The sequence below is a fragment of the Oncorhynchus gorbuscha genome, unplaced genomic scaffold (assembly GCF_021184085.1).
Source record: "Oncorhynchus gorbuscha isolate QuinsamMale2020 ecotype Even-year unplaced genomic scaffold, OgorEven_v1.0 Un_scaffold_1978, whole genome shotgun sequence".
Classification (NCBI taxonomy): domain Eukaryota; kingdom Metazoa; phylum Chordata; class Actinopteri; order Salmoniformes; family Salmonidae; genus Oncorhynchus; species Oncorhynchus gorbuscha.
Window position 1 is genome coordinate 31,929 of NW_025746606.1, and position 19,305 is coordinate 51,233.

General features: G+C 44.9%; 23 non-coding genes across 23 annotated transcripts; all 23 read left to right on the plus strand.

The window, feature by feature from the left end:
* The first annotated feature begins 524 nt into the window (after window positions 1–524).
* On the plus strand, window positions 525–618 carry trnai-uau. Its single transcript has 2 exons — window positions 525–562; window positions 583–618. It is a non-coding gene; the product is annotated as a tRNA-Ile (tRNA).
* A 646-nt stretch (window positions 619–1,264) lies between these two features.
* trnai-uau lies at window positions 1,265–1,358 on the plus strand. Its single transcript has 2 exons — window positions 1,265–1,302; window positions 1,323–1,358. It is a non-coding gene; the product is annotated as a tRNA-Ile (tRNA).
* A 648-nt stretch (window positions 1,359–2,006) lies between these two features.
* On the plus strand, window positions 2,007–2,100 carry trnai-uau. Its single transcript has 2 exons — window positions 2,007–2,044; window positions 2,065–2,100. It is a non-coding gene; the product is annotated as a tRNA-Ile (tRNA).
* Window positions 2,101–2,748: 648 nt separating this feature from the next.
* trnai-uau lies at window positions 2,749–2,842 on the plus strand. The gene is made up of 2 exons: window positions 2,749–2,786; window positions 2,807–2,842. It is a non-coding gene; the product is annotated as a tRNA-Ile (tRNA).
* Window positions 2,843–3,492: 650 nt separating this feature from the next.
* On the plus strand, window positions 3,493–3,586 carry trnai-uau. Its single transcript has 2 exons — window positions 3,493–3,530; window positions 3,551–3,586. It is a non-coding gene; the product is annotated as a tRNA-Ile (tRNA).
* Window positions 3,587–4,234: 648 nt separating this feature from the next.
* On the plus strand, window positions 4,235–4,328 carry trnai-uau. Its single transcript has 2 exons — window positions 4,235–4,272; window positions 4,293–4,328. It is a non-coding gene; the product is annotated as a tRNA-Ile (tRNA).
* Window positions 4,329–4,976: 648 nt separating this feature from the next.
* Window positions 4,977–5,070, plus strand: trnai-uau. The gene is made up of 2 exons: window positions 4,977–5,014; window positions 5,035–5,070. It is a non-coding gene; the product is annotated as a tRNA-Ile (tRNA).
* A 648-nt stretch (window positions 5,071–5,718) lies between these two features.
* trnai-uau lies at window positions 5,719–5,812 on the plus strand. The gene is made up of 2 exons: window positions 5,719–5,756; window positions 5,777–5,812. It is a non-coding gene; the product is annotated as a tRNA-Ile (tRNA).
* Window positions 5,813–6,460: 648 nt separating this feature from the next.
* Window positions 6,461–6,554, plus strand: trnai-uau. Its single transcript has 2 exons — window positions 6,461–6,498; window positions 6,519–6,554. It is a non-coding gene; the product is annotated as a tRNA-Ile (tRNA).
* Window positions 6,555–7,202: 648 nt separating this feature from the next.
* On the plus strand, window positions 7,203–7,296 carry trnai-uau. Its single transcript has 2 exons — window positions 7,203–7,240; window positions 7,261–7,296. It is a non-coding gene; the product is annotated as a tRNA-Ile (tRNA).
* Window positions 7,297–7,942: 646 nt separating this feature from the next.
* trnai-uau lies at window positions 7,943–8,036 on the plus strand. The gene is made up of 2 exons: window positions 7,943–7,980; window positions 8,001–8,036. It is a non-coding gene; the product is annotated as a tRNA-Ile (tRNA).
* A 648-nt stretch (window positions 8,037–8,684) lies between these two features.
* On the plus strand, window positions 8,685–8,778 carry trnai-uau. The gene is made up of 2 exons: window positions 8,685–8,722; window positions 8,743–8,778. It is a non-coding gene; the product is annotated as a tRNA-Ile (tRNA).
* A 648-nt stretch (window positions 8,779–9,426) lies between these two features.
* Window positions 9,427–9,520, plus strand: trnai-uau. The gene is made up of 2 exons: window positions 9,427–9,464; window positions 9,485–9,520. It is a non-coding gene; the product is annotated as a tRNA-Ile (tRNA).
* Window positions 9,521–10,884: 1,364 nt separating this feature from the next.
* trnai-uau lies at window positions 10,885–10,978 on the plus strand. Its single transcript has 2 exons — window positions 10,885–10,922; window positions 10,943–10,978. It is a non-coding gene; the product is annotated as a tRNA-Ile (tRNA).
* A 648-nt stretch (window positions 10,979–11,626) lies between these two features.
* On the plus strand, window positions 11,627–11,720 carry trnai-uau. Its single transcript has 2 exons — window positions 11,627–11,664; window positions 11,685–11,720. It is a non-coding gene; the product is annotated as a tRNA-Ile (tRNA).
* A 648-nt stretch (window positions 11,721–12,368) lies between these two features.
* Window positions 12,369–12,462, plus strand: trnai-uau. Its single transcript has 2 exons — window positions 12,369–12,406; window positions 12,427–12,462. It is a non-coding gene; the product is annotated as a tRNA-Ile (tRNA).
* Window positions 12,463–13,850: 1,388 nt separating this feature from the next.
* On the plus strand, window positions 13,851–13,944 carry trnai-uau. Its single transcript has 2 exons — window positions 13,851–13,888; window positions 13,909–13,944. It is a non-coding gene; the product is annotated as a tRNA-Ile (tRNA).
* Window positions 13,945–14,592: 648 nt separating this feature from the next.
* Window positions 14,593–14,686, plus strand: trnai-uau. The gene is made up of 2 exons: window positions 14,593–14,630; window positions 14,651–14,686. It is a non-coding gene; the product is annotated as a tRNA-Ile (tRNA).
* A 654-nt stretch (window positions 14,687–15,340) lies between these two features.
* trnai-uau lies at window positions 15,341–15,434 on the plus strand. The gene is made up of 2 exons: window positions 15,341–15,378; window positions 15,399–15,434. It is a non-coding gene; the product is annotated as a tRNA-Ile (tRNA).
* A 1,413-nt stretch (window positions 15,435–16,847) lies between these two features.
* On the plus strand, window positions 16,848–16,941 carry trnai-uau. The gene is made up of 2 exons: window positions 16,848–16,885; window positions 16,906–16,941. It is a non-coding gene; the product is annotated as a tRNA-Ile (tRNA).
* Window positions 16,942–17,589: 648 nt separating this feature from the next.
* On the plus strand, window positions 17,590–17,683 carry trnai-uau. The gene is made up of 2 exons: window positions 17,590–17,627; window positions 17,648–17,683. It is a non-coding gene; the product is annotated as a tRNA-Ile (tRNA).
* A 650-nt stretch (window positions 17,684–18,333) lies between these two features.
* On the plus strand, window positions 18,334–18,427 carry trnai-uau. The gene is made up of 2 exons: window positions 18,334–18,371; window positions 18,392–18,427. It is a non-coding gene; the product is annotated as a tRNA-Ile (tRNA).
* A 648-nt stretch (window positions 18,428–19,075) lies between these two features.
* Window positions 19,076–19,169, plus strand: trnai-uau. The gene is made up of 2 exons: window positions 19,076–19,113; window positions 19,134–19,169. It is a non-coding gene; the product is annotated as a tRNA-Ile (tRNA).
* The last annotated feature ends 136 nt before the right edge of the window (window positions 19,170–19,305 follow it).

Here is a 19,305-nt window from a genome sequence, read left to right on the forward strand (position 1 = left end):
AGTATTAAAATCCTTAGTTTTCTGACCCTGAGATTAAGAGTGTCATGCTCTACCGACTGAGCTAACCAGGCATCTCAGCGGTAATATTGACCTGGTCCGATTATCGTACAGCTCCGTTTGTGGAAAATATGGTGATCAGTGAGAGTGTTGTTAATGGATCCTGTGGTGCAATTGGTTAGCCTGTTTTACTTATACAGCAGTATAAGTCATTGAGATAACAGGTCAGAGTGCAGGCAAAGCTAGTATTCAAATTCATAGTCTTCTGTATCACCAGCTATGCCTGACAAGTCAGCAATGCAGGGTGGCGAGACTGCTCGAAAGTCCAAGCGGATGGCTGTTTGCGAAGTGTGTTGGTGCTTCGGCTCAGAAAAGAATCACCCCATTTGTGGTTTGAACCCACGAATACGAGATTAAGAGTCTCATGCTCTACCGTCTGAGTTAGCCAGGTCGGTCAATTGTCGGACTGACTCGGACCGAATATGGTACATCTATGTTTGTGCAAAATATGCTAATCAATGTATCAGGCTCCTGTGGCGCAATCGGTTAGCGTGTGGTACTTATACAGCAGTATGCAGCGAAGCAATGCCGAGGTTGTGAGTTCGAGCCTCACCAGGAGCATGTACTTTTCTTGAACCCTCTGCCTGTCTATTTATTGTCCAGAAAAGGAGCATTTTTCAAAACATTTAGGAGGACATTACATAAGTATGTCATTAAGATAACAGGTCAGAGTGCAGGCACAGCTAGTATTAAAATCCTTAGTTTTCTGACCCTGAGATTAAGAGTGTCATGCTCTACCGACTGAGCTAACCAGGCATCTCAGCGGTAATATTGACCTGGTCCGATTATCGTACAGCTCCGTTTGTGGAAAATATGGTGATCAGTGAGTGTTGTTAATGGATCCTGTGGTGCAATTGGTTAGCCTGTTTTACTTATACAGCAGTATAAGTCATTGAGATAACAGGTCAGAGTGCAGGCAAAGCTAGTATTCAAATTCATAGTCTTCTGTATCACCAGCTATGCCTGACAAGTCAGCAATGCAGGGTGGCGAGACTGCTCGAAAGTCCAAGCGGATGGCTGTTTGCGAAGTGTGTTGGTGCTTCGGCTCAGAAAAGAATCACCCCATTTGTGGTTTGAACCCACGAATACGAGATTAAGAGTCTCATGCTCTACCGTCTGAGTTAGCCAGGTCGGTCAATTGTCGGACTGACTCGGACCGAATATGGTACATCTATGTTTGTGCAAAATATGCTAATCAATGTATCAGGCTCCTGTGGCGCAATCGGTTAGCGTGTGGTACTTATACAGCAGTATGCAGCGAAGCAATGCCGAGGTTGTGAGTTCGAGCCTCACCAGGAGCATGTACTTTTCTTGAACCCTCTGCCTGTCTATTTATTGTCCAGAAAAGGAGCATTTTTCAAAACATTTAGGAGGACATTACATAAGTATGTCATTGAGATAACAGGTCAGAGTGCAGGCACAGCTAGTATTAAAATCCTTAGTTTTCTGACCCTGAGATTAAGAGTGTCATGCTCTACCGACTGAGCTAACCAGGCATCTCAGCGGTAATATTGACCTGGTCCGATTATCGTACAGCTCCGTTTGTGGAAAATATGGTGATCAGTGAGAGTGTTGTTAATGGATCCTGTGGTGCAATTGGTTAGCCTGTTTTACTTATACAGCAGTATAAGTCATTGAGATAACAGGTCAGAGTGCAGGCAAAGCTAGTATTCAAATTCATAGTCTTCTGTATCACCAGCTATGCCTGACAAGTCAGCAATGCAGGGTGGCGAGACTGCTCGAAAGTCCAAGCGGATGGCTGTTTGCGAAGTGTGTTGGTGCTTCGGCTCAGAAAAGAATCACCCCATTTGTGGTTTGAACCCACGAATACGAGATTAAGAGTCTCATGCTCTACCGTCTGAGTTAGCCAGGTCGGTCAATTGTCGGACTGACTCGGACCGAATATGGTACATCTATGTTTGTGCAAAATATGCTAATCAATGTATCAGGCTCCTGTGGCGCAATCGGTTAGCGTGTGGTACTTATACAGCAGTATGCAGCGAAGCAATGCCGAGGTTGTGAGTTCGAGCCTCACCAGGAGCATGTACTTTTCTTGAACCCTCTGCCTGTCTATTTATTGTCCAGAAAAGGAGCATTTTTCAAAACATTTAGGAGGACATTACATAAGTATGTCATTGAGATAACAGGTCAGAGTGCAGGCACAGCTAGTATTAAAATCCTTAGTTTTCTGACCCTGAGATTAAGAGTGTCATGCTCTACCGACTGAGCTAACCAGGCATCTCAGCGGTAATATTGACCTGGTCCGATTATCGTACAGCTCCGTTTGTGGAAAATATGGTGATCAGTGAGAGTGTTGTTAATGGATCCTGTGGTGCAATTGGTTAGCCTGTTTTACTTATACAGCAGTATAAGTCATTGAGATAACAGGTCAGAGTGCAGGCAAAGCTAGTATTCAAATTCATAGTCTTCTGTATCACCAGCTATGCCTGACAAGTCAGCAATGCAGGGTGGCGAGACTGCTCGAAAGTCCAAGCGGATGGCTGTTTGCGAAGTGTGTTGGTGCTTCGGCTCAGAAAAGAATCACCCCATTTGTGGTTTGAACCCACGAATACGAGATTAAGAGTCTCATGCTCTACCGTCTGAGTTAGCCAGGTCGGTCAATTGTCGGACTGACTCGGACCGAATATGGTACATCTATGTTTGTGCAAAATATGCTAATCAATGTATCAGGCTCCTGTGGCGCAATCGGTTAGCGTGTGGTACTTATACAGCAGTATGCAGCGAAGCAATGCCGAGGTTGTGAGTTCGAGCCTCACCAGGAGCATGTACTTTTCTTGAACCCTCTGCCTGTCTATTTATTGTCCAGAAAAGGAGCATTTTTCAAAACATTTAGGAGGACATTACATAAGTATGTCATTGAGATAACAGGTCAGAGTGCAGGCACAGCTAGTATTAAAATCCTTAGTTTTCTGACCCTGAGATTAAGAGTGTCATGCTCTACCGACTGAGCTAACCAGGCATCTCAGCGGTAATATTGACCTGGTCCGATTATCGTACAGCTCCGTTTGTGGAAAATATGGTGATCAGTGAGAGTGTTGTTAATGGATCCTGTGGTGCAATTGGTTAGCCTGTTTTACTTATACAGCAGTATAAGTCATTGAGATAACAGGTCAGAGTGCAGGCAAAGCTAGTATTCAAATTCATAGTCTTCTGTATCACCAGCTATGCCTGACAAGTCAGCAATGCAGGGTGGCGAGACTGCTCGAAAGTCCAAGCGGATGGCTGTTTGCGAAGTGTGTTGGTGCTTCGGCTCAGAAAAGAATCACCCCATTTGTGGTTTGAACCCACGAATACGAGATTAAGAGTCTCTCATGCTCTACCGTCTGAGTTAGCCAGGTCGGTCAATTGTCGGACTGACTCGGACCGAATATGGTACATCTATGTTTGTGCAAAATATGCTAATCAATGTATCAGGCTCCTGTGGCGCAATCGGTTAGCGTGTGGTACTTATACAGCAGTATGCAGCGAAGCAATGCCGAGGTTGTGAGTTCGAGCCTCACCAGGAGCATGTACTTTTCTTGAACCCTCTGCCTGTCTATTTATTGTCCAGAAAAGGAGCATTTTTCAAAACATTTAGGAGGACATTACATAAGTATGTCATTGAGATAACAGGTCAGAGTGCAGGCACAGCTAGTATTAAAATCCTTAGTTTTCTGACCCTGAGATTAAGAGTGTCATGCTCTACCGACTGAGCTAACCAGGCATCTCAGCGGTAATATTGACCTGGTCCGATTATCGTACAGCTCCGTTTGTGGAAAATATGGTGATCAGTGAGAGTGTTGTTAATGGATCCTGTGGTGCAATTGGTTAGCCTGTTTTACTTATACAGCAGTATAAGTCATTGAGATAACAGGTCAGAGTGCAGGCAAAGCTAGTATTCAAATTCATAGTCTTCTGTATCACCAGCTATGCCTGACAAGTCAGCAATGCAGGGTGGCGAGACTGCTCGAAAGTCCAAGCGGATGGCTGTTTGCGAAGTGTGTTGGTGCTTCGGCTCAGAAAAGAATCACCCCATTTGTGGTTTGAACCCACGAATACGAGATTAAGAGTCTCATGCTCTACCGTCTGAGTTAGCCAGGTCGGTCAATTGTCGGACTGACTCGGACCGAATATGGTACATCTATGTTTGTGCAAAATATGCTAATCAATGTATCAGGCTCCTGTGGCGCAATCGGTTAGCGTGTGGTACTTATACAGCAGTATGCAGCGAAGCAATGCCGAGGTTGTGAGTTCGAGCCTCACCAGGAGCATGTACTTTTCTTGAACCCTCTGCCTGTCTATTTATTGTCCAGAAAAGGAGCATTTTTCAAAACATTTAGGAGGACATTACATAAGTATGTCATTGAGATAACAGGTCAGAGTGCAGGCACAGCTAGTATTAAAATCCTTAGTTTTCTGACCCTGAGATTAAGAGTGTCATGCTCTACCGACTGAGCTAACCAGGCATCTCAGCGGTAATATTGACCTGGTCCGATTATCGTACAGCTCCGTTTGTGGAAAATATGGTGATCAGTGAGAGTGTTGTTAATGGATCCTGTGGTGCAATTGGTTAGCCTGTTTTACTTATACAGCAGTATAAGTCATTGAGATAACAGGTCAGAGTGCAGGCAAAGCTAGTATTCAAATTCATAGTCTTCTGTATCACCAGCTATGCCTGACAAGTCAGCAATGCAGGGTGGCGAGACTGCTCGAAAGTCCAAGCGGATGGCTGTTTGCGAAGTGTGTTGGTGCTTCGGCTCAGAAAAGAATCACCCCATTTGTGGTTTGAACCCACGAATACGAGATTAAGAGTCTCATGCTCTACCGTCTGAGTTAGCCAGGTCGGTCAATTGTCGGACTGACTCGGACCGAATATGGTACATCTATGTTTGTGCAAAATATGCTAATCAATGTATCAGGCTCCTGTGGCGCAATCGGTTAGCGTGTGGTACTTATACAGCAGTATGCAGCGAAGCAATGCCGAGGTTGTGAGTTCGAGCCTCACCAGGAGCATGTACTTTTCTTGAACCCTCTGCCTGTCTATTTATTGTCCAGAAAAGGAGCATTTTTCAAAACATTTAGGAGGACATTACATAAGTATGTCATTGAGATAACAGGTCAGAGTGCAGGCACAGCTAGTATTAAAATCCTTAGTTTTCTGACCCTGAGATTAAGAGTGTCATGCTCTACCGACTGAGCTAACCAGGCATCTCAGCGGTAATATTGACCTGGTCCGATTATCGTACAGCTCCGTTTGTGGAAAATATGGTGATCAGTGAGAGTGTTGTTAATGGATCCTGTGGTGCAATTGGTTAGCCTGTTTTACTTATACAGCAGTATAAGTCATTGAGATAACAGGTCAGAGTGCAGGCAAAGCTAGTATTCAAATTCATAGTCTTCTGTATCACCAGCTATGCCTGACAAGTCAGCAATGCAGGGTGGCGAGACTGCTCGAAAGTCCAAGCGGATGGCTGTTTGCGAAGTGTGTTGGTGCTTCGGCTCAGAAAAGAATCACCCCATTTGTGGTTTGAACCCACGAATACGAGATTAAGAGTCTCATGCTCTACCGTCTGAGTTAGCCAGGTCGGTCAATTGTCGGACTGACTCGGACCGAATATGGTACATCTATGTTTGTGCAAAATATGCTAATCAATGTATCAGGCTCCTGTGGCGCAATCGGTTAGCGTGTGGTACTTATACAGCAGTATGCAGCGAAGCAATGCCGAGGTTGTGAGTTCGAGCCTCACCAGGAGCATGTACTTTTCTTGAACCCTCTGCCTGTCTATTTATTGTCCAGAAAAGGAGCATTTTTCAAAACATTTAGGAGGACATTACATAAGTATGTCATTGAGATAACAGGTCAGAGTGCAGGCACAGCTAGTATTAAAATCCTTAGTTTTCTGACCCTGAGATTAAGAGTGTCATGCTCTACCGACTGAGCTAACCAGGCATCTCAGCGGTAATATTGACCTGGTCCGATTATCGTACAGCTCCGTTTGTGGAAAATATGGTGATCAGTGAGAGTGTTGTTAATGGATCCTGTGGTGCAATTGGTTAGCCTGTTTTACTTATACAGCAGTATAAGTCATTGAGATAACAGGTCAGAGTGCAGGCAAAGCTAGTATTCAAATTCATAGTCTTCTGTATCACCAGCTATGCCTGACAAGTCAGCAATGCAGGGTGGCGAGACTGCTCGAAAGTCCAAGCGGATGGCTGTTTGCGAAGTGTGTTGGTGCTTCGGCTCAGAAAAGAATCACCCCATTTGTGGTTTGAACCCACGAATACGAGATTAAGAGTCTCATGCTCTACCGTCTGAGTTAGCCAGGTCGGTCAATTGTCGGACTGACTCGGACCGAATATGGTACATCTATGTTTGTGCAAAATATGCTAATCAATGTATCAGGCTCCTGTGGCGCAATCGGTTAGCGTGTGGTACTTATACAGCAGTATGCAGCGAAGCAATGCCGAGGTTGTGAGTTCGAGCCTCACCAGGAGCATGTACTTTTCTTGAACCCTCTGCCTGTCTATTTATTGTCCAGAAAAGGAGCATTTTTCAAAACATTTAGGAGGACATTACATAAGTATGTCATTGAGATAACAGGTCAGAGTGCAGGCACAGCTAGTATTAAAATCCTTAGTTTTCTGACCCTGAGATTAAGAGTGTCATGCTCTACCGACTGAGCTAACCAGGCATCTCAGCGGTAATATTGACCTGGTCCGATTATCGTACAGCTCCGTTTGTGGAAAATATGGTGATCAGTGAGAGTGTTGTTAATGGATCCTGTGGTGCAATTGGTTAGCCTGTTTTACTTATACAGCAGTATAAGTCATTGAGATAACAGGTCAGAGTGCAGGCAAAGCTAGTATTCAAATTCATAGTCTTCTGTATCACCAGCTATGCCTGACAAGTCAGCAATGCAGGGTGGCGAGACTGCTCGAAAGTCCAAGCGGATGGCTGTTTGCGAAGTGTGTTGGTGCTTCGGCTCAGAAAAGAATCACCCCATTTGTGGTTTGAACCCACGAATACGAGATTAAGAGTCTCATGCTCTACCGTCTGAGTTAGCCAGGTCGGTCAATTGTCGGACTGACTCGGACCGAATATGGTACATCTATGTTTGTGCAAAATATGCTAATCAATGTATCAGGCTCCTGTGGCGCAATCGGTTAGCGTGTGGTACTTATACAGCAGTATGCAGCGAAGCAATGCCGAGGTTGTGAGTTCGAGCCTCACCAGGAGCATGTACTTTTCTTGAACCCTCTGCCTGTCTATTTATTGTCCAGAAAAGGAGCATTTTTCAAAACATTTAGGAGGACATTACATAAGTATCATTGAGATAACAGGTCAGAGTGCAGGCACAGCTAGTATTAAAATCCTTAGTTTTCTGACCCTGAGATTAAGAGTGTCATGCTCTACCGACTGAGCTAACCAGGCATCTCAGCGGTAATATTGACCTGGTCCGATTATCGTACAGCTCCGTTTGTGGAAAATATGGTGATCAGTGAGAGTGTTGTTAATGGATCCTGTGGTGCAATTGGTTAGCCTGTTTTACTTATACAGCAGTATAAGTCATTGAGATAACAGGTCAGAGTGCAGGCAAAGCTAGTATTCAAATTCATAGTCTTCTGTATCACCAGCTATGCCTGACAAGTCAGCAATGCAGGGTGGCGAGACTGCTCGAAAGTCCAAGCGGATGGCTGTTTGCGAAGTGTGTTGGTGCTTCGGCTCAGAAAAGAATCACCCCATTTGTGGTTTGAACCCACGAATACGAGATTAAGAGTCTCATGCTCTACCGTCTGAGTTAGCCAGGTCGGTCAATTGTCGGACTGACTCGGACCGAATATGGTACATCTATGTTTGTGCAAAATATGCTAATCAATGTATCAGGCTCCTGTGGCGCAATCGGTTAGCGTGTGGTACTTATACAGCAGTATGCAGCGAAGCAATGCCGAGGTTGTGAGTTCGAGCCTCACCAGGAGCATGTACTTTTCTTGAACCCTCTGCCTGTCTATTTATTGTCCAGAAAAGGAGCATTTTTCAAAACATTTAGGAGGACATTACATAAGTATGTCATTGAGATAACAGGTCAGAGTGCAGGCACAGCTAGTATTAAAATCCTTAGTTTTCTGACCCTGAGATTAAGAGTGTCATGCTCTACCGACTGAGCTAACCAGGCATCTCAGCGGTAATATTGACCTGGTCCGATTATCGTACAGCTCCGTTTGTGGAAAATATGGTGATCAGTGAGAGTGTTGTTAATGGATCCTGTGGTGCAATTGGTTAGCCTGTTTTACTTATACAGCAGTATAAGTCATTGAGATAACAGGTCAGAGTGCAGGCAAAGCTAGTATTCAAATTCATAGTCTTCTGTATCACCAGCTATGCCTGACAAGTCAGCAATGCAGGGTGGCGAGACTGCTCGAAAGTCCAAGCGGATGGCTGTTTGCGAAGTGTGTTGGTGCTTCGGCTCAGAAAAGAATCACCCCATTTGTGGTTTGAACCCACGAATACGAGATTAAGAGTCTCATGCTCTACCGTCTGAGTTAGCCAGGTCGGTCAATTGTCGGACTGACTCGGACCGAATATGGTACATCTATGTTTGTGCAAAATATGCTAATCAATGTATCAGGCTCCTGTGGCGCAATCGGTTAGCGTGTGGTACTTATACAGCAGTATGCAGCGAAGCAATGCCGAGGTTGTGAGTTCGAGCCTCACCAGGAGCATGTACTTTTCTTGAACCCTCTGCCTGTCTATTTATTGTCCAGAAAAGGAGCATTTTTCAAAACATTTAGGAGGACATTACATAAGTATGTCATTGAGATAACAGGTCAGAGTGCAGGCACAGCTAGTATTAAAATCCTTAGTTTTCTGACCCTGAGATTAAGAGTGTCATGCTCTACCGACTGAGCTAACCAGGCATCTCAGCGGTAATATTGACCTGGTCCGATTATCGTACAGCTCCGTTTGTGGAAAATATGGTGATCAGTGAGAGTGTTGTTAATGGATCCTGTGGTGCAATTGGTTAGCCTGTTTTACTTATACAGCAGTATAAGTCATTGAGATAACAGGTCAGAGTGCAGGCAAAGCTAGTATTCAAATTCATAGTCTTCTGTATCACCAGCTATGCCTGACAAGTCAGCAATGCAGGGTGGCGAGACTGCTCGAAAGTCCAAGCGGATGGCTGTTTGCGAAGTGTGTTGGTGCTTCGGCTCAGAAAAGAATCACCCCATTTGTGGTTTGAACCCACGAATACGAGATTAAGAGTCTCATGCTCTACCGTCTGAGTTAGCCAGGTCGGTCAATTGTCGGACTGACTCGGACCGAATATGGTACATCTATGTTTGTGCAAAATATGCTAATCAATGTATCAGGCTCCTGTGGCGCAATCGGTTAGCGTGTGGTACTTATACAGCAGTATGCAGCGAAGCAATGCCGAGGTTGTGAGTTCGAGCCTCACCAGGAGCATGTACTTTTCTTGAACCCTCTGCCTGTCTATTTATTGTCCAGAAAAGGAGCATTTTTCAAAACATTTAGGAGGACATTACATAAGTATGTCATTGAGATAACAGGTCAGAGTGCAGGCACAGCTAGTATTAAAATCCTTAGTTTTCTGACCCTGAGATTAAGAGTGTCATGCTCTACCGACTGAGCTAACCAGGCATCTCAGCGGTAATATTGACCTGGTCCGATTATCGTACAGCTCCGTTTGTGGAAAATATGGTGATCAGTGAGAGTGTTGTTAATGGATCCTGTGGTGCAATTGGTTAGCCTGTTTTACTTATACAGCAGTATAAGTCATTGAGATAACAGGTCAGAGTGCAGGCAAAGCTAGTATTCAAATTCATAGTCTTCTGTATCACCAGCTATGCCTGACAAGTCAGCAATGCAGGGTGGCGAGACTGCTCGAAAGTCCAAGCGGATGGCTGTTTGCGAAGTGTGTTGGTGCTTCGGCTCAGAAAAGAATCACCCCATTTGTGGTTTGAACCCACGAATACGAGATTAAGAGTCTCATGCTCTACCGTCTGAGTTAGCCAGGTCGGTCAATTGTCGGACTTTATGGTAACCTATGTTTGTGCAAAATATGCTAATCAATGTATCAGGCTCCTGTGGCGCAATCGGTTAGCGTGTGGTATACAGCAGTATGCAGCGAAGCAATGCCGAGGTTGTGAGTTCGAGCCTCACCAGGAGCATGTACTTTTCTTGAACCCTCTGCCTGTCTATTTATTGTCCAGAAAAGGAGCATTTTTCAAAACATTTAGGAGGACATTACATAAGTATGTCATTGAGATAACAGGTCAGAGTGCAGGCACAGCTAGTATTAAAATCCTTAGTTTTCTGACCCTGAGATTAAGACATGCTGACTGAGCTAACCAGGCATCTCAGCGGTAATATTGACCTGGTCCGATTATCGTACAGCTCCGTTTGTGGAAAATATGGTGATCAGTGAGAGTGTTGTTAATGGATCCTGTGGTGCAATTGGTTAGCCTGTTTTACTTATACAGCAGTATAAGTCATTGAGATAACAGGTCAGAGTGCAGGCAAAGCTAGTATTCAAATTCATAGTCTTCTGTATCACCAGCTATGCCTGACAAGTCAGCAATGCAGGGTGGCGAGACTGCTCGAAAGTCCAAGCGGATGGCTGTTTGCGAAGTGTGTTGGTGCTTCGGCTCAGAAAAGAATCACCCCATTTGTGGTTTGAACCCACGAATACGAGATTAAGAGTCTCATGCTCTACCGTCTGAGTTAGCCAGGTCGGTCAATTGTCGGACTGACTCGGACCGAATATGGTACATCTATGTTTGTGCAAAATATGCTAATCAATGTATCAGGCTCCTGTGGCGCAATCGGTTAGCGTGTGGTACTTATACAGCAGTATGCAGCGAAGCAATGCCGAGGTTGTGAGTTCGAGCCTCACCAGGAGCATGTACTTTTCTTGAACCCTCTGCCTGTCTATTTATTGTCCAGAAAAGGAGCATTTTTCAAAACATTTAGGAGGACATTACATAAGTATGTCATTGAGATAACAGGTCAGAGTGCAGGCACAGCTAGTATTAAAATCCTTAGTTTTCTGACCCTGAGATTAAGAGTGTCATGCTCTACCGACTGAGCTAACCAGGCATCTCAGCGGTAATATTGACCTGGTCCGATTATCGTACAGCTCCGTTTGTGGAAAATATGGTGATCAGTGAGAGTGTTGTTAATGGATCCTGTGGTGCAATTGGTTAGCCTGTTTTACTTATACAGCAGTATAAGTCATTGAGATAACAGGTCAGAGTGCAGGCAAAGCTAGTATTCAAATTCATAGTCTTCTGTATCACCAGCTATGCCTGACAAGTCAGCAATGCAGGGTGGCGAGACTGCTCGAAAGTCCAAGCGGATGGCTGTTTGCGAAGTGTGTTGGTGCTTCGGCTCAGAAAAGAATCACCCCATTTGTGGTTTGAACCCACGAATACGAGATTAAGAGTCTCATGCTCTACCGTCTGAGTTAGCCAGGTCGGTCAATTGTCGGACTGACTCGGACCGAATATGGTACATCTATGTTTGTGCAAAATATGCTAATCAATGTATCAGGCTCCTGTGGCGCAATCGGTTAGCGTGTGGTACTTATACAGCAGTATGCAGCGAAGCAATGCCGAGGTTGTGAGTTCGAGCCTCACCAGGAGCATGTACTTTTCTTGAACCCTCTGCCTGTCTATTTATTGTCCAGAAAAGGAGCATTTTTCAAAACATTTAGGAGGACATTACATAAGTATGTCATTGAGATAACAGGTCAGAGTGCAGGCACAGCTAGTATTAAAATCCTTAGTTTTCTGACCCTGAGATTAAGAGTGTCATGCTCTACCGACTGAGCTAACCAGGCATCTCAGCGGTAATATTGACCTGGTCCGATTATCGTACAGCTCCGTTTGTGGAAAATATGGTGATCAGTGAGAGTGTTGTTAATGGATCCTGTGGTGCAATTGGTTAGCCTGTTTTACTTATACAGCAGTATAAGTCATTGAGATAACAGGTCAGAGTGCAGGCAAAGCTAGTATTCAAATTCATAGTCTTCTGTATCACCAGCTATGCCTGACAAGTCAGCAATGCAGGGTGGCGAGACTGCTCGAAAGTCCAAGCGGATGGCTGTTTGCGAAGTGTGTTGGTGCTTCGGCTCAGAAAAGAATCACCCCATTTGTGGTTTGAACCCACGAATACGAGATTAAGAGTCTCATGCTCTACCGTCTGAGTTAGCCAGGTCGGTCAATTGTCGGACTGACTCGGACCGAATATGGTACATCTATGTTTGTGCAAAATATGCTAATCAATGTATCAGGCTCCTGTGGCGCAATCGGTTAGCGTGTGGTACTTATACAGCAGTATGCAGCGAAGCAATGCCGAGGTTGTGAGTTCGAGCCTCACCAGGAGCATGTACTTTTCTTGAACCCTCTGCCTGTCTATTTATTGTCCAGAAAAGGAGCATTTTTCAAAACATTTAGGAGGACATTACATAAGTATGTCATTGAGATAACAGGTCAGAGTGCAGGCACAGCTAGTATTAAAATCCTTAGTTTTCTGACCCTGAGATTAAGAGCGTCATGCTCTACCGACTGAGCTAACCAGGCATCTCAGCGGTAATATTGACCTGGTCCGATTATCGTACAGCTCCGTTTGTGGAAAATATGGTGATCAGTGAGAGTGTTGTTAATCAAATCCTCAAATCAAATTTATTTATATAGCCCTTCGTACATCAGCTGATATCTCAAAGTGAGATAACAGGTCAGAGCCTAAAACCCCAAACAGCAAACAATGCAAAAATAGTCTTCGGTGGCTAGCTAAAACTCCCTACAAAGGCAAAACCTAGGAAGAAACCTAGAGTCCAGGAACCGGCTGTTTGGCGAGTCCTCTTCTGGCTGTGCCGGGTAGAAAATAACAGAACATGACCAAGATTTGTGTTTGAACCCACGACCAGCATGGTCAAATAATAATGGCAGAACAGTCTGAAACTGGAGCAGCAGCACAGTCAGGTGGACTGGGGACAGCAAGGAGCCATCATGTCAGGTAGTCCTGGGGCATGCCTAATCAATGTATCAGGCTGAAACTGAGCAGGAGCATGGCCAGGTGGACTGGGGACAGCAAGGAGTCCTCATGTCAGGTAGTCCTGGGACATGGTCCTTGGGCCCAGGCCAGTCTGAAACTGGAGCAGCAGCAAAGGTGGACTTTTTCACAACATTTAGGAGTCACATGTCAGGTAGTCCTGGGGCATGGATAACAGGGCTCAGGTCCTCCGCACAGCTAAAGAAAGAAAATCCTTAGTTTTCTGACCCTGAGATTAAGAGGACACCGACTGAGCTAACCAGGCATCTCAGATAAACATTGACCTGGTCCCCCGACATCGTAAACTACTGCAGATAAATACTGGAGGCTGAGACAGGAGGATCCTGTTAATGGATCCTGTGGTGCAATTGGTTAGCCTGTTTTACTTATACAGCAGTATAAGTCATTGAGATAACAGGTCAGAGTGCAGGCAAAGCTAGTATTCAAATTCATAGTCTTCTGTATCACCAGCTATGCCTGACAAGTCAGCAATGCAGGGTGGCGAGACTGCTCGAAAGTCCAAGCGGATGGCTGTTTGCGAAGTGTGTTGGTGCTTCGGCTCAGAAAAGAATCACCCCATTTGTGGTTTGAACCCACGAATACGAGATTAAGAGTCTCATGCTCTACCGTCTGAGTTAGCCAGGTCGGTCAATTGTCGGACTGACTCGGACCGAATATGGTACATCTATGTTTGTGCAAAATATGCTAATCAATGTATCAGGCTCCTGTGGCGCAATCGGTTAGCGTGTGGTACTTATACAGCAGTATGCAGCGAAGCAATGCCGAGGTTGTGAGTTCGAGCCTCACCAGGAGCATGTACTTTTCTTGAACCCTCTGCCTGTCTATTTATTGTCCAGAAAAGGAGCATTTTTCAAAACATTTAGGAGGACATTACATAAGTATGTCATTGAGATAACAGGTCAGAGTGCAGGCACAGCTAGTATTAAAATCCTTAGTTTTCTGACCCTGAGATTAAGAGTGTCATGCTCTACCGACTGAGCTAACCAGGCATCTCAGCGGTAATATTGACCTGGTCCGATTATCGTACAGCTCCGTTTGTGGAAAATATGGTGATCAGTGAGAGTGTTGTTAATGGATCCTGTGGTGCAATTGGTTAGCCTGTTTTACTTATACAGCAGTATAAGTCATTGAGATAACAGGTCAGAGTGCAGGCAAAGCTAGTATTCAAATTCATAGTCTTCTGTATCACCAGCTATGCCTGACAAGTCAGCAATGCAGGGTGGCGAGACTGCTCGAAAGTCCAAGCGGATGGCTGTTTGCGAAGTGTGTTGGTGCTTCGGCTCAGAAAAGAATCACCCCATTTGTGGTTTGAACCCACGAATACGAGATTAAGAGTCTCATGCTCTACCGTCTGAGTTAGCCAGGTCGGTCAATTGTCGGACTGACTCGGACCGAATATGGTACATCTATGTTTGTGCAAAATATGCTAATCAATGTATCAGGCTCCTGTGGCGCAATCGGTTAGCGTGTGGTACTTATACAGCAGTATGCAGCGAAGCAATGCCGAGGTTGTGAGTTCGAGCCTCACCAGGAACATGTACATGTACTTTTCTTGAACCCTCTGCCTGTCTATTTATTGTCCAGAAAAGGAGCATTTTTCAAAACATTTAGGAGGACATTACATAAGTATGTCATTGAGATAACAGGTCAGAGTGCAGGCACAGCTAGTATTAAAATCCTTAGTTTTCTGACCCTGAGATTAAGAGTGTCATGCTCTACCGACTGAGCTAACCAGGCATCTCAGCGGTAATATTGACCTGGTCCGATTATCGTACAGCTCCGTTTGTGGAAAATATGGTGATCAGTGAGAGTGTTGTTAATGGATCCTGTGGTGCAATTGGTTAGCCTGTTTTACTTATACAGCAGTATAAGTCATTGAGATAACAGGTCAGAGTGCAGGCAAAGCTAGTATTCAAATTCATAGTCTTCTGTATCACCAGCTATGCCTGACAAGTCAGCAATGCAGGGTGGCGAGACTGCTCGAAAGTCCAAGCGGATGGCTGTTTGCGAAGTGTGTTGGTGCTTCGGCTCAGAAAAGAATCACCCCATTTGTGGTTTGAACCCACGAATACGAGATTAAGAGTCTCATGCTCTACCGTCTGAGTTAGCCAGGTCGGTCAATTGTCGGACTGACTCGGACCGAATATGGTACATCTATGTTTGTGCAAAATATGCTAATCAATGTATCAGGCTCCTGTGGCGCAATCGGTTAGCGTGTGGTACTTATACAGCAGTATGCAGCGAAGCAATGCCGAGGTTGTGAGTTCGAGCCTCACCAGGAGCATGTACTTTTCTTGAACCCTCTGCCTGTCTATTTATTGTCCAGAAAAGGAGCATTTTTCAAACCATTTAGGAGGACATTACATAAGTATGTCATTGAGATAACAGGTCAGAGTGCAGGCACAGCTAGTATTAAAATCCTTAGTTTTCTGACCCTGAGATTAAGAGCGTCATGCTCTACCGACTGAGCTAACCAGGCATCTCAGCGGTAATATTGACCTGGTCCGATTATCGTACAGCTCCGTTTGTGGAAAATATGGTGATCAGTGAGAGTGTTGTTAATCAAATCAAAATCAAATCAAATTTATTTATATAGCCCTTATACATATCTCAAAGTATGTAAGAAACCCAGCCTCCCCAAACAGAAACAATGCAGGTGTAAAAGCAGGTGGGCAAAGCTAGAAAAATCCCTAGAAGGCCAAAACCTAGGAATCACCAGCTACCTGAGAGGAACCAGCAATGCAGGGTGGCCAGACCTCTTCTGGCTGTGCCGGGCGAGATTATAACAGAACATGACCAAGATGTTCAAATGTTCAAAATGACCAGCATGGTCAAATACCCAATAAGGCAGAACAGTTGAAACTGGAGCAGCAGCACAGTCAGGTGGACTGGGGACAGCAAGGAGCCATCATGTCAGGTAGTCCTTTGGGCAAAATATGCTAATCAATGTATCAGGGCTCAGATCAGTTGAAACTGGAGCAGGAGCATGGCCAGGTGGACTGGGGACAGCAAGGAGTCCTCATGTCAGGTAGTCCTGGGACATGGTCCTAGGGCCCAGGCCAGTTGAAACTGGAGCAGCAAATGGCCAGGTGGACTTTTCAACAGCATTTAGGAGTCACATTCAGGTAGTCCTGGGGCATGAGATAACAGGGCTCAGAGTCCAGGCACAGCTAGTATTAAAATCCTTAGGACCCTGAGATTAAGAGTGTCATAGATTCACACAGACTGAGCTAACCAGGCATCTCAGCAGATAAACATTGACCTGGTCCCCCGATTATCATAAAGCTACGTTTGTGGAAAATATGGTGATCAGGAGAGTCCTGTTAATGGATCCTGTGGTGCAATTGGTTAGCCTGTTTTACTTATACAGCAGTATAAGTCATTGAGATAACAGGTCAGAGTGCAGGCAAAGCTAGTATTCAAATTCATAGTCTTCTGTATCACCAGCTATGCCTGACAAGTCAGCAATGCAGGGTGGCGAGACTGCTCGAAAGTCCAAGCGGATGGCTGTTTGCGAAGTGTGTTGGTGCTTCGGCTCAGAAAAGAATCACCCCATTTGTGGTTTGAACCCACGAATACGAGATTAAGAGTCTCATGCTCTACCGTCTGAGTTAGCCAGGTCGGTCAATTGTCGGACTGACTCGGACCGAATATGGTACATCTATGTTTGTGCAAAATATGCTAATCAATGTATCAGGCTCCTGTGGCGCAATCGGTTAGCGTGTGGTACTTATACAGCAGTATGCAGCGAAGCAATGCCGAGGTTGTGAGTTCGAGCCTCACCAGGAGCATGTACTTTTCTTGAACCCTCTGCCTGTCTATTTATTGTCCAGAAAAGGAGCATTTTTCAAAACATTTAGGAGGACATTACATAAGTATGTCATTGAGATAACAGGTCAGAGTGCAGGCACAGCTAGTATTAAAATCCTTAGTTTTCTGACCCTGAGATTAAGAGTGTCATGCTCTACCGACTGAGCTAACCAGGCATCTCAGCGGTAATATTGACCTGGTCCGATTATCGTACAGCTCCGTTTGTGGAAAATATGGTGATCAGTGAGAGTGTTGTTAATGGATCCTGTGGTGCAATTGGTTAGCCTGTTTTACTTATACAGCAGTATAAGTCATTGAGATAACAGGTCAGAGTGCAGGCAAAGCTAGTATTCAAATTCATAGTCTTCTGTATCACCAGCTATGCCTGACAAGTCAGCAATGCAGGGTGGCGAGACTGCTCGAAAGTCCAAGCGGATGGCTGTTTGCGAAGTGTGTTGGTGCTTCGGCTCAGAAAAGAATCACCCCATTTGTGGTTTGAACCCACGAATACGAGATTAAGAGTCTCATGCTCTACCGTCTGAGTTAGCCAGGTCGGTCAATTGTCGGACTGACTCGGACCGAATATGGTACATCTATGTTTGTGCAAAATATGCTAATCAATGTATCAGGCTCCTGTGGCGCAATCGGTTAGCGTGTGGTACTTATACAGCAGTATGCAGCGAAGCAATGCCGAGGTTGTGAGTTCGAGCCTCACCAGGAGCATGTGTACTTTTCTTGAACCCTCTGCCTGTCTATTTATTGTCCAGAAAAGGAGCATTTTTCAAAACATTTAGGAGGACATTACATAAGTATGTCATTGAGATAACAGGTCAGAGTGCAGGCACAGCTAGTATTAAAATCCTTAGTTTTCTGACCCTGAGATTAAGAGTGTCATGCTCTACCGACTGAGCTAACCAGGCATCTCAGCGGTAATATTGACCTGGTCCGATTATCGTACAGCTCCGTTTGTGGAAAATATGGTGATCAGTGAGAGTGTTGTTAATGGATCCTGTGGTGCAATTGGTTAGCCTGTTTTACTTATACAGCAGTATAAGTCATTGAGATAACAGGTCAGAGTGCAGGCAAAGCTAGTATTCAAATTCATAGTCTTCTGTATCACCAGCTATGCCTGACAAGTCAGCAATGCAGGGTGGCGAGACTGCTCGAAAGTCCAAGCGGATGGCTGTTTGCGAAGTGTGTTGGTGCTTCGGCTCAGAAAAGAATCACCCCATTTGTGGTTTGAACCCACGAATACGAGATTAAGAGTCTCATGCTCTACCGTCTGAGTTAGCCAGGTCGGTCAATTGTCGGACTGACTCGGACCGAATATGGTACATCTATGTTTGTGCAAAATATGCTAATCAATGTATCAGGCTCCTGTGGCGCAATCGGTTAGCGTGTGGTACTTATACAGCAGTATGCAGCGAAGCAATGCCGAGGTTGTGAGTTCGAGCCTCACCAGGAGCATGTACTTTTCTTGAACCCTCTGCCTGTCTATTTATTGTCCAGAAAAGGAGCATTTTTCAAAACATTTAGGAGGACATTACATAAGTATGTCATTGAGATAACAGGTCAGAGTGCAGGCACAGCTAGTATTAAAATCCTTAGTTTTCTGACCCTGAGATTAAGAGTGTCATGCTCTACCGACTGAGCTAACCAGGCATCTCAGCGGTAATATTGACCTGGTCCGATTATCGTACAGCTCCGTTTGTGGAAAATATGGTGATCAGTGAGAGTGTTGTTAATGGATCCTGTGGTGCAATTGGTTAGCCTGTTTTACTTATACAGCAGTATAAGTCATTGAGATAACAGGTCAGAGTGCAGGCAAAGCTAGTATTCAAATTCATAGTCTTCTGTATCACCAGCTATGCCTGACAAGTCAGCAATGCAGGGTGGCGAGACTGCTCGAAAGTCCAAGCGGATGGCTGTTTGCGAAGTGTGTTGGTGCTTCGGCTCAGAAAAGAATCACCCCATTTGTGGTTTGAACCCACGAATACGAGATTAAGAGTCTCATGCTCTACCGTCTGAGTTAGCCAGGTCGGTCAATTGTCGGACTGACTCGGACCGAATATGGTACATCTATGTTTGTGCAAAATATGCTAATCAATGTATCAGGCTCCTGTGGCGCAATCGGTTAGCGTGTGGTACTTATACAGCAGTATGCAGCGAAGCAATGCCGAGGTTGTGAGTTCGAGCCTCACCAGGAGCATGTACTTTTCTTGAACCCTCTGCCTGTCTATTTATTGTCCAGAAAAGGAGCATTTTTCAAAACATTTAGGAGGACATTACATAAGTATGTCATTGAGATAACAGGTCAGAGTGCAGGCACAGCTAGTATTAAAATC